Below are 13530 nucleotides of genomic sequence, written 5' to 3'. Positions count from 1 at the left end.
AATATACTATAAATTCCAAACTATCAATGAAACATAGCTCTAATCAGATGAGCGGGACTTGTAGCTTTTTGCCTCTTGAATAGTTTTGGCATCTCACTTTATCCATTGAAGTTCAGAATGATTGGCATCTATAGGAACTCAGAGTTCAGATAGTGTTATTGATTCTCCTAGTTCAGTATGTTGATTCTTGAACACAGCTACTTTATGAGTCTTGGCCGTGGCCCTAAGCACTTTGTTTTCCAGTATTACCACCGGATACATAAATGCCACAGACACATAACTGGGTGAACCTTTTCAGATTGTGACTCAGCTTTGCTAAAGTCCCCAATTAGAGGTGTCCAGGGTTCTTAAGCACACTCTTCTTTTGCTTTGGACCTTGACTTTAACCGCTCAGTCTCAAGTTTTCACTTGACACCTTCACGCCACAAGCACATGGTTAGGGACAGCTTGGTTTAGCCGCTTAGGCCAGGATTTTATTCCTTTAGGCCCTCCTATCCACTGATGCTCAAAGCCTTGGGATCCTTTTTATTTGCCCTTGCCTTTTGGTTTTAAGGGTTATTGGCTTTTTGCTCTTGCCTCTTGGTTTTAAGAGCTTTTGGCTTTTTCTGCTTGCTTTTTCTCTTTTTTTTTTTCAATTTTTTTTTCGCCATTTTTTTTTCTGCAAGCTTTGTTCTTTGCTGCTTTTTCTTGCTTCAAGAATCATTTTTATGATTTTTCAGATTATCAAATAACATGTCTCCTTGTCATCATTCTTTCAAGAGCCAACATATTTAACATTCTTAAACAACAACTTCAAAAGACATATGCACTGTTCAAGCATTCATTCAGAAAACAAAAAGTATTGTCACCACATCAATATAATTAAACTAAGTTCAAGGATAAATTCGAAACTCATGTACTTCTTGTTCTTTTGAATTAAAAATATTTTTATTTAAGAAAGGTGATGGATTCATATTCATTACTTTAAGGCATAGACACTTAGACACTAATGATCATATAATAAAGACACAAACATAGATAAACATTTAACATAAGAAAACGAAAAACAGAAAATTTAAGAACAAGGAATGAGTCCACCTTCGTGATGGTGGCGTTTTCTTCTTGAGAAACCAATGATGTCCTTGAGCTCTTCTATGTCTCTTCCTTGTCTTTGTTGCTCCTCCCTCATTGCTTTTTGATTTTTTTCTAATTTCATAGAGGATGATGGAGTGCTCTTGATGTTCTACCCTTAGTTGCTCCCAATAATTGTGTGGAAAATGTATCCCCTGAGGTATCTCAGGGATCTCTTGATTTGCAGTCAAATGTTCTACCACTGAGCTATAGATCCTAGATGGGAGCTTTTGCTTTCCCTTTAAAAAAAAGCTATGCTTTTACCACACCAAACTTAGAATGTTGCTCGCCCTCGAGCAAAAGAAGAAAGAATAGATGAAGAAGAAGATGTGGAAAAAAAACTAGGATTATGAGGAGGGAAGGTGGGGATCCTGTGGGGTTTACAGATCCTGAGATGATCCTGTGAGGTCCACAGATCATGAGGTGTCAAGGGTTTACATCCCTGCACCAATTAGGCATGTAAAATGCCTTTGCATGCAATTCTGGCATTTAAACGCCGAACTGATGCTTGTTCTGGGCGTTCAGCGCCCAGATGCAGCATGTTTCTGGCGTTGAACGCCAGCTTAATGCTTATTTCTGGCGTTCAGCGCCAGCTCCATGCTCTGTTCTGGCGTTGAATGCCAGACAGATGCTCCTTACTGGCGTTTAAACGCCAGTGAGCCCTTCCTCCATGGTGTGATTTTTCTTCTACTGTTTTTGATTCCGTTTTCAGTTTTTTTCAGTTGTTTTTGTGACTCCACATGATCATGAACCTATAAAGACATATAACTAATAAAAAATATAATTAAATAAAAATTGGGTTGCCTCCCAACAAGTGCTTCTTTAATGTCAATAGCTTGATAGTGGGCTCTCATGGAGCCTCACAGATGTTCAGAGCATTGTTGAGACTCCCCAACGCCAAACTTAGAGTTTGGATATGGGAGTTCAACACCAAAATTAGAGTTTGGTTGTGGCCTCCCAACACCAAACTTAGAGTTTGACTGTGGGGGCTCTGGTTGACTCTGTTTTGAGAGAAGCTTACTGTGCCTCTTTTCCATGTTTACAGAAGGATGTCCTTGAGTTTTAAACTCAAGGGAGTCCTCATTCAATTGAAGGACTAGTTCACCTCTGTTAACATCAATCACAGCTCTTGCTGTGGCTAGGAAGGGTCTTCCAAGGATGATGGATTCATCCTCATCCTTTCCAGTATCTAGGATTATGAAATCAGCAGGGATGTAAAGGCCTTCAACCTTTACTAATATGTCATCTACTTGTCCATAAGCCTGTTTTCTGGAATTGTCTGCCATCTCTAATGAGATTTTAGTAGCTTGCACCTCAAAGATTCCCAGTTTCTCCATTACAGAGAGTGGCATGAGGTTTATTCCTGACCCAAGGTCACATAGAGCCTTCTCAAAGGTCAGGGTGCCTATGGTACAAGGTATCAGGAACTTTCCAGGATCCTGTTTCTTCTGAGGCAATCTCAGTTGATCCAATGCATTTAGTTCATTGGTGAATAGGGGAGGTTCATCTCCACAAAGTCTCACTACCAAATAAATTGGCATTCAGCTTCATGATTGCACCAAGTAACTTGGCAACTTGCTCTTCTGTAACATCTTCATTCTCTTCAGAAGAAGAATACTCATCAGAGCTCATGAAGGGCGTAAGGAGGTTTAATGGAATCTCTATGGTCTCTAGATGAGCCTCAGATTCCTTTGGTTCCTCAGAGGGAAACTCCTTGTGGATCACTGGACGTCCCAGGAGGTCTTCCTCCTTGGGATTCACGTCCTTCTCCTCTCTTGTGGGTTCGGCCATGATGGTCAATTCAATGGCCTTGCACTCTCCTTTTGGATTTTCTTCTGTATTGCTTGGGAGAGTACTAGGAGGGATTTCAGTGATCCTTTTACTCAGCTAGCCCACTTGTGCTTCCAAATTTCTAATGAAGGACCTTGTTTCATTCATAAAACTCACAGTTGCCTTAGATAGATCAGAAACTAAGTTTGCTAAATTAGAGGTATTTTGTTCAGAGTTCTCTATCTGTTGCTGAGTGGGTGATAGAAAAGGTTTACTATTGTTAAACCTATTTCTTCCACCATTATTAAAGCCTTGTTGAGGCTTTTGTTGATCCTTCCATGAGAGATTTGGGTGATTTCTCCATGAGGGGTTGTAGGTGTTTCCATAAGGTTCACCCATATAATTTACCTCTGCTATTGCAGGATTCTCAGGATCATAAGCTTCTTCTTCAGAAGATGCCTGTTGAGTACTGTTGGATGCAGCTTGGATTCCATTCAGACTCTGAGAAATCATATTGACTTGCTGAGTCAATATTTTATTCTGAGCCAATATGGCATCCAGAGTATCAATTTCAAGAACTCCTTTCTTCTGAGGCGTCCCATTACTCACAGGGTTCCTCTCAAAAGTGTACATGAACTGATTATTAGCAACCATGTCAATGAGTTCTTGAGCTTCTGCAGGCTTTTTCTTTAGGTGAATGGATCCACCTGCAGAAGTATCCAATGACATCTTAGCTAATTCAGATAGACCATCATAGAATATATCCAGGATGGTCCATTCTGAAAGCATGTCAGAAGGACACTTTTTGGTCAATTCCTTGTATCTCTCCCAGGCTTCATAGAGGGATTCACCTTCTTTCTGTCTGAAGATTTGAACATCCACTCTAAGCTTACTCAGCTTTTGAGGAGGAAAAAACTTGGCTAAGAAAGCCTTGACCAGCTTATCCCAAGAGTTCAGGCTATCCTTAGGTTGAGAGTCCAACCATATTCTAGCTCTGTCTCTTACAGCAAACGGGAAAAGCATGAGCCTGTAGACTTCAGGATCTACTCCATTAGTCTTAACAGTATCACAGATCTAAAAGAATTCAGTTAAGAACAGAAAAGGATCTTCAGATGGAAGTCCATGAAACTTGCAATTTGGTTGCATCAGAGAAACTAGTTGAGGTTTAAGCTCAAAATTGTTTGCTCCAATTGTAGGGATGGAGATGCTTCTTCCATGTAAATTGGAATTAGGTGCAGTAAAGTCACCAAGCATCCTCCTTGCAATTATTATTATTTTCGGCTGCCATCTCCTCTTCCTGTTCGAAAATTTCTGAAAGGTGCTTGTTGGATTGTTGTAATTTAGCTTCTCTTAGTTTCCTCTTCAGAGTCCTTTCAGGTTCAGGGTCTGCTTCAACAAGAATGTTCTTGTCCTTACTCCTGCTCATATGAAAAAGAGGGAACAGAAAAATAATAATAATAGGGATCTTTTTTTCCCAAGTATAGAGGTTCCCTTAGGTGAGTGGAAGAAAAGAAGAGTAGAAGAAAAGAAGAAGAGAAAATCTGAACTCAGAGAGAGAGAGAGGGGGTTCGGATTTTTGATGAGTGAGGAAGAGATGTTAGTAAATGAATAATTAAATAGAAGAAGATGAGAGGTGAGAGGATTTTCGAAAATAATTTTTGAAAAATTGGTTAGTGATTTTCGAAAATTAAAATCAAAATTTGAAACAATTAGTTAATTAAAAAGAATTTTTGACAAAGAGGGAAGAGATTTTAAAAAATTAGAGAAAGAGAGTTAGTTAGGTAGTTTTGAAAAAGATAAGAAACAAACAAAAAGTTAGTTAGTTAGTTGAAACAAATTTGAAAATCAATTTTGAAAAGATAAGAAGATAAGAAGTTAGAAAAGATATTTTAAAATCAAATTTTTGAAAAAGATATGTTATGAAAAGATATGATTTTGAAAAAGATAAGATAAAAAGATAGTTTTGAAAAGTTATGATTGAAATTAGTTTTGAAAAAGATTTGATTTTTAAAATCATAATTAATGACTTGATTCACAAGAAATCACAAGATATGATTCTAGAACTTAAATTTTGAATCTGTCTTAACAAGTAAGTAACAAACTTGAAATTTTTGAATCAAAACATTAATTGTTGATGGTATTTTCGAAAATTATGAGATAAAATTGAGAAAAACATTTTTGAAAAACATTTTTGAAATTTTCGAAAATAATTAAGAAAAATGAAAAAGATTTGATTTTTGAAAAAGATTTTGAAAAAGATAAGATTTTTAAATTGAAAATTTGATTTGACTCATAAAAACAACTAGATTTTAAAATTTTTTTTTTTTGAAAAAGTCAATCCAAATTTTCGAAATTTATGAGAGAAAAGGGGAACATATTTTTTTTTATTTTTGAATTTTTAATGATGAGAGAGAAAAACATGAAAATGATGCAATGCATGAAAATTTTGGATCAAAATAATGAATGCATGCAAGAATGCTATGAATGTCAAGATGAACACCAAGAACACTTTGAAGATCGTGATGAACATCAAGAACATATTTTTGAAAATTTTTATATGCAAAGAAAACATGCAAGACACCAAACTTAGAAATCTTTCATGTTCAGACACTATGAATACAAGAATGCACATGAAAAACAAGAAAAGGCACAAAACAAGAAAACATCAAGATCAAACAAGAAGATTTACCAAGAACAACTTGAAGATCATGAAGAACACCATGAATGCATGATTTTTTTCGAAAAATGCAAGATGAACATGCAATTGACACCAAACTTACAATTTGACTCAAGACTCAAACAAGAAACATGAAATATTTTTTATTTTTATGATTTTCTAATTTTTTTGGTATTTTTTCAAAAATTAGTTTGAAAAAGAAAAATAAGAATTTCAAAATTTTTTATATGAATTCCAGGAATCTTTCAATGTTAGCCTAAAGCTCCAATCCAAGGGTTAGACATGGCTTAATAGCCAGCCAAGCTTCAGCAGTACAAGCAATTCCCTAACATGTGGAGGCCTCAGTCCAAAAGAATTTAGACATGGCTCTACAGCCAGCCAGGCTTCAACATGCTTCATGAAACTCTAGAATTCATTCTTAAAAATTCTGAAGAAAAATATATTTTTCAAAAGATTTAAAATTTTTTTTCGAAAATAAAGGAAAAATTTTTTTTGAAAGATTTTTGAAAACTTTTTGAAAACAAAATAAGAAGAAAATTACCCAATCTGAGCAACACGATGAACCGTCAGTTGTCCAAACTCGAACAATCCCCGGCAATGGCGCCAAAAACTTGGTGCACGAAATTGTGATCTTAGGCAACGGCGCCAAAAACTCTGTACGCACGTCTTAATAAATCGTTTTTCATTCACAACTTCGATACAACTAACCAGCAAGTGCACTGGGTCGTCCAAGTAATAAAACCTTACGTGAGTAAGGGTCGATCCCACGGAGATTGTTGGTATGAAGCAAGCTATGGTCATCTTGTAGATCTCAGTCAGGCGGATAATAACTGATTATAGAGTTTTCGAAAATTTAATAATAAATAAACAGAAAATAAAGATAGAAATACTTATGTATATCATTGGTGAGAATTTCAGATACGTGTATGGAGATGCGTTCGTTCCTCTGAATCTCTGCTTTCCCGCTGTCTTCATCCAATCAGTCTTACTCCTTTCTATGGCTGGCTTTATGTAAGGACATCACCATTGTCAATGGCTACTTTTCATCCTCTCTGTGAAAATGGTCCGATGCGCTGTCACTACATGGCTAATCATCTGGAGGCATCACCGTGGTCAATGGCTGCATCCTATCCTCTTGTGAAAATGGTCCAAATGCTCTATCACAGCACGGCTAATCATCTGAGGTTCTCGATCATACTGGAATAGGATTCACCCTCCTTTTGCGTCTGTCACTACGCCCAGCACTCGCGAGTTTAAAGTTCGTCACAGTCATTCAATCCTGGAATCCTACTCGGAATACCACAGACAAGGTTTAGACTTTCCGGATTCTCATGAATGCCACCATCAATCTAGCTTACACCACGAAGATTCTGATTAAGAGATCCAAGAGATACTCATTCAATCTAGGGTAGAACGGAAGTGGTTGTCAGGCACGCGTTCATAGGGAATGATGATGATTGTCACGTTCATCATATTCATGTTGAAGTGCGAATGAATATCTTAGAAGCGGAATAAGTTGAATTGAATAGAAAAACAGTAGTACTTTGCATTAATATTTGAGGAACAGCAGAGCTCCACACCTTAATCTATGGAGTGTAGAAACTCTACCGTTGAAAATACATAAGTGAAAGGTCCAGGCATGGCCGAGAGGCCAACCCCCAAAACATGATCACAGGATCAAAAATACAATCCAGGAACTTCCAAAAGATGAAAATACAATAGTAAAAAGTCCTATTTATACTAAACTAGTTACTAGGGTTTACAGAAGTAAGTAATTGATGCATAAATCCAATTCCGGGACCCACTTGATGTGTGCTTGGGCTGAGCTTTAGCTTTCCACGTACAGAGGCTTCTTTTTGAGTTGAACGCCAGTTTGTAACGTGTTTCTGGCGTTCAACTCTGGTTCGTGACGTGTTTTTGGCGTTTAACTCCAGACTGCAGCATAGAACTGGCGTTCAACACCCTTTTGCGTCCTCTAAACTCAGCCAAAGTATGGACTATTATATATTTCCGGAAAGCCCTGGATGTCTACTTTCCAACGCAATTGGAAACGCGCAATTTTGAGTTCTGTAGCTCCATAAAATCCACTTTGAGTGTAGGGAGGTCAGAATCCAACAGCATCAGCAGTCCTTCTTCAACCTTTGAACCTGATTTTTGCTCAAGTCCCTCAATTTCAGCCAGAAAATACCTGAAATCACAGAAAAACACACAAAATCATAGTAAAGTCCAGAAATGTGAATTTAACATAAAAACTAATGAAAACATCCCTAAAAGTAACTAGATCCTACTAAAAACATACTCAAAACAATGCCAAAAAGCGTATAAATTATCCGCTCATCACAACACAAAACTTAAATTGTTGCTTGTCTCCAAGCAACTGAAAATCAAATAGGATAAAAAGAAGAGAATATACTATAAATTCCAAACTATCAATGAAACATAGCTCCAATTAGATGAGCGGGACTTGTAGCTTTTTGCCTCTTGAATAGTTTTGGCATTTCACTTTATCCATTGAGGTTCAGAATGATTGGCATCTATAGGAACTCAGAGTTCAGATAGTGTTACTAATTCTCCTAGTTCAGTATGTTGATTCTTGAACACAGCTACTTTATGAGTCTTGGCCGTGGCCCTAAGCACTTTGTTTTCCAGTATTACCACCGGATACATAAATGCCACAGACACATAACTGGGTGAACCTTTTCAGATTATGACTCAGCTTTGCTAAAGTCCCCAATTAGAGGTGTCCAGGGTTCTTAAGCACACTCTTTTTTTTGCTTTGGACCTTGACTTTAACCGCTCAGTCTCAAGTTTTCACTTGACACCTTCACGCCACAAGCACATGGTTAGGGACAGCTTGGTTTAGCCACTTCGGCTAGGATTTTATTCCTTTAGGCCCTCCTATCCACTGATGCTCAAAGCCTTGGGATCCTTTTTATTACCCTTGCCTTTTGGTTTTAAGGGCTATTGGCTTTTTGCTCTTGCCTTTTGGTTTTAAGAGCTTTTGGCTTTTTCTGCTTGCTTTTTCTTTCTTTTTTTTTTCGCTATTTTTTTTCCTGCAAGCTTTGTATTCACTGCTTTTTCTTGCTTCAAGAATCATTTTTATGATTTTTCAGATTATCAAATAACATATCTCCTTGTCATCATTCTTTCAAGAGCCAACATATTTAACATTCTTAAACAACAACTTCAAAAGACATATGCACTGTTCAAGCATTCATTCAGAAAACAAAAAGTATTGTCACCACATTAATATAATTAAACTAAGTTCAAGGATAAATTTGAAACTCATGTACTTCTTGTTCTTTTGAATTAAAAATATTTTTTATTTAAGAGAGGTGATGGATTCATAGGACATTCATAACTTTAAGACATAGTTACTAACTACTAATGATCATGTAATGAAGACACAAACATAGATAAGCACTTAACATAGAGAAAATGAAAAACAGAGAATTTAAGAACAAGGAATGAATCCACCTTAGTGATGGTGGCGTTTCCTTCTTGAGGAACTAATGATGTCCTTGAGCTCTTCTATGTCTCTTCCTTGTCTTTCTTGCTCCTCCCTCATTGCTTTTTGATCTTCTCTAATTTCATGAAGGATGATGGAGTGCTCTTGATGTTCCACCCTTAATTGTCCCATGTTGGAACTTAATTCTCCTAGGGAGGTGTTGATTTGCTCCCAATAGTTTTGTAGAGGAAAATGCATTTGAGGCATCTCCGGGATCTCATGGTGATGAGCTTCATGCGTCTCTTGAGCTCCATGAATGGGCTCTCTTGTTTGCTCCATCCTTTTCTTAGTGATGGGCTTCTCTTCCTCAATGGGAATGTCTCCTTCTATGTCAATCCCAGCTGAGTTGCATAGATGGCAAATGAGGTGGGGAAAAACTAACCTTGCCATAGTGGAGGACTTGTCAGCTACCTTGTAGAGTTCTTGAGGTATAATCTCATGAACCTCCACCTCTTCTCCAATCATGATGCTATGGATCATGATGGCTCGGTCTATAGTAACTTCAGACCGGTTGCTAGTGGGAATGATTGAGCGTTGAATGAACTCCAACCATCCTCTAGCTGCAGGCTTAAGGTCCAGTCTTCTCAGTTGAACCGGTTTGCCTTTTGAGTCAATCTTCCATTGAGCTCCTTCCACACATATGTCCATGAGGACTTGGTCCAACCTTTGATCAAAGTTGACTCTCCTTGTGTAGGGGCGTGCGTTCTCTTCCATCATTGGTAAGTTGAACGCCAACCTTACATTTTCCGGACTAAAATCTAAGTAATTCCCCCAAACCATTGTGAGATAATTCTTTGGGTTCGGGTTCTTACTTTGATCATGGTTCCTTGTGATCCATGCATTAGCATAGAACTCTTGAACCATTAGAATTCCGACTTGTTGGATGGGGTTTGTTAGAACTTTCCAACCTCTTCTATGGTTCTCATGTCGGATCTCCGGATACTCATTTCTCTTGAGTTTGAAAGGGACCTCGGGGATCACCTTCTTCTTGGCCACAACATCATAGAAGTGGTCTTGATGAGCTTTGGAGATGAATCTTTCCATCTCCCATGACTCAGAGGTGGAAGCTTTTGTCTTCCCTTTTCCTTTTCTAGAGGATTCTCTGGTCTTGGTTGCCATCAATGGTAATGGAAAAACAAAAAGCTTATGCTTTTACCACACCAAACTTAGAATATTGCTCGCCCTCGAGCAAGAGAAGAAATAATAGATGAAGAAGAGGAAGAAAATATGGAAGAGAGAAGGGAGATGTGTATTCGGCCAAGAAGGGGAAGATAGGGTTGTGTTGTGTGAAAATAAGGAAGAATGGAGGGCTTTATATAGGGAAGGGAGGGGGGTTAAGGTTCGGCCATATGGGTGGATTTGGGTGGGAAATTAATTTTGAATTTTGAAGGTAGGTGGAGTTTATGAGGTAGGTTTATGGGGAAGAGTGGATGGATGTGAGTGGTGATAGGGAAGAGAGATTGAGGTGATTGGTGAAGAGTTTTGGGGAAGAGTGTTTATTGGGAAGAGATGATGAACATTGAGAAGAGGGAAGAGAGTGAGTGGTGGTAGGTGGGGATCCTGTAGGGTCCACAGATGCTCAGTTGATCCTGTGGGGTCCACAGATCCTGAGGTGTCAAGGAATTGCATCCCTGCACCAATTAGGCATGTAAAATTTCTTTGCATGTAATTCTGGCGTTTAAACGCCAAACTGATGCTTGTTCTGGGCGTTCAACGCCCAGATGCAGCAAATTTCTGGCGTTGAACGCCAGTTCTATGCTTGTTTCTGGCGTTTAGCGCCAGCTCTTCCTCAGTGTGAATTTCTGGCGTCTGAACGCCAGGATGCTGCTTGTTTCTGGCGTTCAATGCCAGAAACATGCTCTGTTCTGGCGTTGAACGCCAGACAGATGCTCCTTACTGGCGTTTAAACGCCAGTGAGATCCTCCTCCAAGGTGTGATTTTTCTTCTGCTGTTTTTGTTTCGTTTTCAATTTTTATATTTATTTTGTGACTCCACATGATCATGAACCTAATAAAACATGAAATAACAATAAAAATAAATTAAAATTAGATAAATAAAAATTGGGTTGCCTCCCAACAAGCGCTTCTTTAATGTCAATAGCTTGACAGTGGGCTCTCATGGAGCCTCACAGATGTTCAGAGCATTGTTGAGACTTCCCAACACCAAACTTAGAGTTTGGATATGGGAGTTCAACACCAAACTTAGAGTTTGGTTGTGGCCTCCCAACACCAAACTTAGAGTTTGACTGTGGGGGCTCTAGTTGACTCTGTTTTTAGAGAAGCTTACTGTGCCTCTTTTCCATGTTTACATAAGGATGTCCTTAAGTTTTAAACTCAAGGGAGTCCTCATTCAATTGAAGGACTAGTTCACCTCTGTTAACATCAATCACAGCTCTTGCTGTGGCTAGGAAGGGTCTTCCAAGGATGATGGATTCATCCTCATCCTTCCCAGTATCTAGGATTATGAAATCAGCAGGGATGTAAAGGCCTGCAACCTTTACTAACACATCCTCTACTTGTCCATAAGCCTATTTTCTGGAATTGTCTGCCATCTCTAATGAGATTTTAGCAGCTTGTACCTCAAAGATTCTCAGTTTCTCCATTACAGAGAGTGGCATGAGGTTTATTCCTGACCCAAGGTCACATAGAGCCTTCTCAAAGGTTATGGTGCCTATGGTACAAGGTATTAGGAACATTCCAGGATCCTGTTTCTTCTGAGGCAATCTCAGTTGATCCAATGCATTCAGTTTATTGGTGAACATGGGAGGTTCATCTCCCCAAGTCTCTTTACCAAATAGATTGGCATTCAGCTTCATGATTGCACCAAGGTACTTGGCAACTTGCTCTTTATTGACATCCTCATTCTCTTCAGAAGAAGAATATTCATCAGAGCTCATGAATGGCATAATGAGGTTTAATGGAATCTCTATGGTCTCTAGATGAGCCTCAGATTCCTTTGGTTCCTCAGAGAAAAACTCCTTATTGATCACAGGACGTCCCAGGAGGTCTTCCTCCTTGGGATTCACGTCCTCCCCTTCTTCATTGGATTCGGCCATGATGGTCATTTCAATGGCCTTGCACTCTCCTTTTGGATTTTCTTCTGTATTGCTTGGGAGAGTACTAGGGGGGATTTCAGTGATCCTTTTACTCAGCTGGCCCACTTGTGCCTCCAAATTTCTAATTGAGGACCTTGTTTCATTCATGAAACTTACAGTGGCCTTGGACAGATCAGAGACTAAATTTGCTAAATTAGAGGTATTTTGTTCAGAGTTCTCTGTCTGTTGCTGAGTGGATGATGGAAAAGGCTTGCTATTGCTAAACCTGTTTCTTCCACCATTATTAAAGCCTTGTTGAGGCTTTTGTTGATCCTTCCATGAGAGATTTGGATGATTTCTCCATGATGGATTATAGGTGTTTCCATAGGGTTCACCCATGTAATTCACCTCTGCTATTGCAGGGTTTTCAAGATCATAAGCTTCTTCTTCAGAAGATACCTCTTGAGTACTGTTGGATACAGCTTGTATTCCATTCAGACTCTGAGAAATCATATTGACTTTCTGAGTCAATATTTTATTCTGGGCCAATATGGCATTCAGAGTATCAATTTCAAGAACTCCCTTCTTCTGAGGTGTCCCATTACTCACAGGATTCCTCTTAGAAGTGTACATGAACTGGTTATTAGCAACCATGTCAATGTGTTCTTGAGCTTCTATAGGCGTTTTCTTTAGGTGAATGGATCCACCTGCAGAAGTATCCAATGACATCTTAGCTAATTCAGATAGACCATCATAGAATATATCCAAGATGGTCCATTCTGAAAGCATGTCAGAAGGACACTTTTTGGTCAGTTGCTTGTATCTCTCCCAAGCTTCATAGAGGGATTCACCTTCTTTCTGTCTGAAGGTTTGAACATCCACTCTAAGCTTACTCAGTTTTTGAGGAGGAAAGAACTTGGCTAAGAAAGCCTTGACCAGCTTATCCCAAGAGTTCAGGCTATCCTTAGGTTGAGAGTCCAACCATATTCTAGCTCTGTCTCTTACAGCAAACGGGAAAAGCATGAGCCTGTAGACTTCAGAATCTACTCCATTAGTCTTAACAATATCACAGATCTGCAAGAATTTAGTTAAGAACTGAAAAGGATCTTCAGATGGAAGTCCATGAAACTTGCAGTTTTTTTGCATCAGAGAAACTAGTTGAGGCTTAAGCTCAAAATTGTTTGCTCCAATGGTAGGGATGGAGATGCTTCTTCCATGTAAATTGGACTTAGGTGCAGTAAAGTCACCAAGCATCCTCCTTGCGTTATTATTATTTTCGGCTGCCATCTCCTCTTCCTGTTCGAAAATTTCTGAAAGGTGCTTGCTGGATTGTTGTAATTTAGCTTCTCTTAGTTTTCTCTTCAGAGTCCTTTCAGGTTCTGGATCTGCTTCAACAAGAATGTTCTTGTCCTTGCTCCTGCTCATATGAAA

The 13530-nt window shown here is 38.8% G+C and overlaps 2 non-coding genes across 2 annotated transcripts; both read left to right on the top strand.

Moving 5' to 3' along the window:
* Window positions 1-3663: 3663 nt before the first annotated feature.
* LOC148579763 (small nucleolar RNA R71) lies at window positions 3664-3771 on the top strand. Its single transcript, XR_015899718.1, has one exon. It is a non-coding gene; the product is annotated as a small nucleolar RNA R71 (small nucleolar RNA).
* Window positions 3772-12882: 9111 nt separating this feature from the next.
* LOC148579762 (small nucleolar RNA R71) lies at window positions 12883-12990 on the top strand. The gene has a single exon (XR_015895735.1). It is a non-coding gene; the product is annotated as a small nucleolar RNA R71 (small nucleolar RNA).
* Window positions 12991-13530: the final 540 nt, after the last annotated feature.

The sequence above is a fragment of the Arachis ipaensis genome, chromosome B10 (assembly GCF_059453495.1).
Source record: "Arachis ipaensis isolate K30076 ecotype BB chromosome B10, ASM5945349v1, whole genome shotgun sequence".
Classification (NCBI taxonomy): domain Eukaryota; kingdom Viridiplantae; phylum Streptophyta; class Magnoliopsida; order Fabales; family Fabaceae; genus Arachis; species Arachis ipaensis.
Note: the sequence above shows the minus strand (reverse complement) of the source record. Positions and strands in the feature narration are given on the sequence as shown.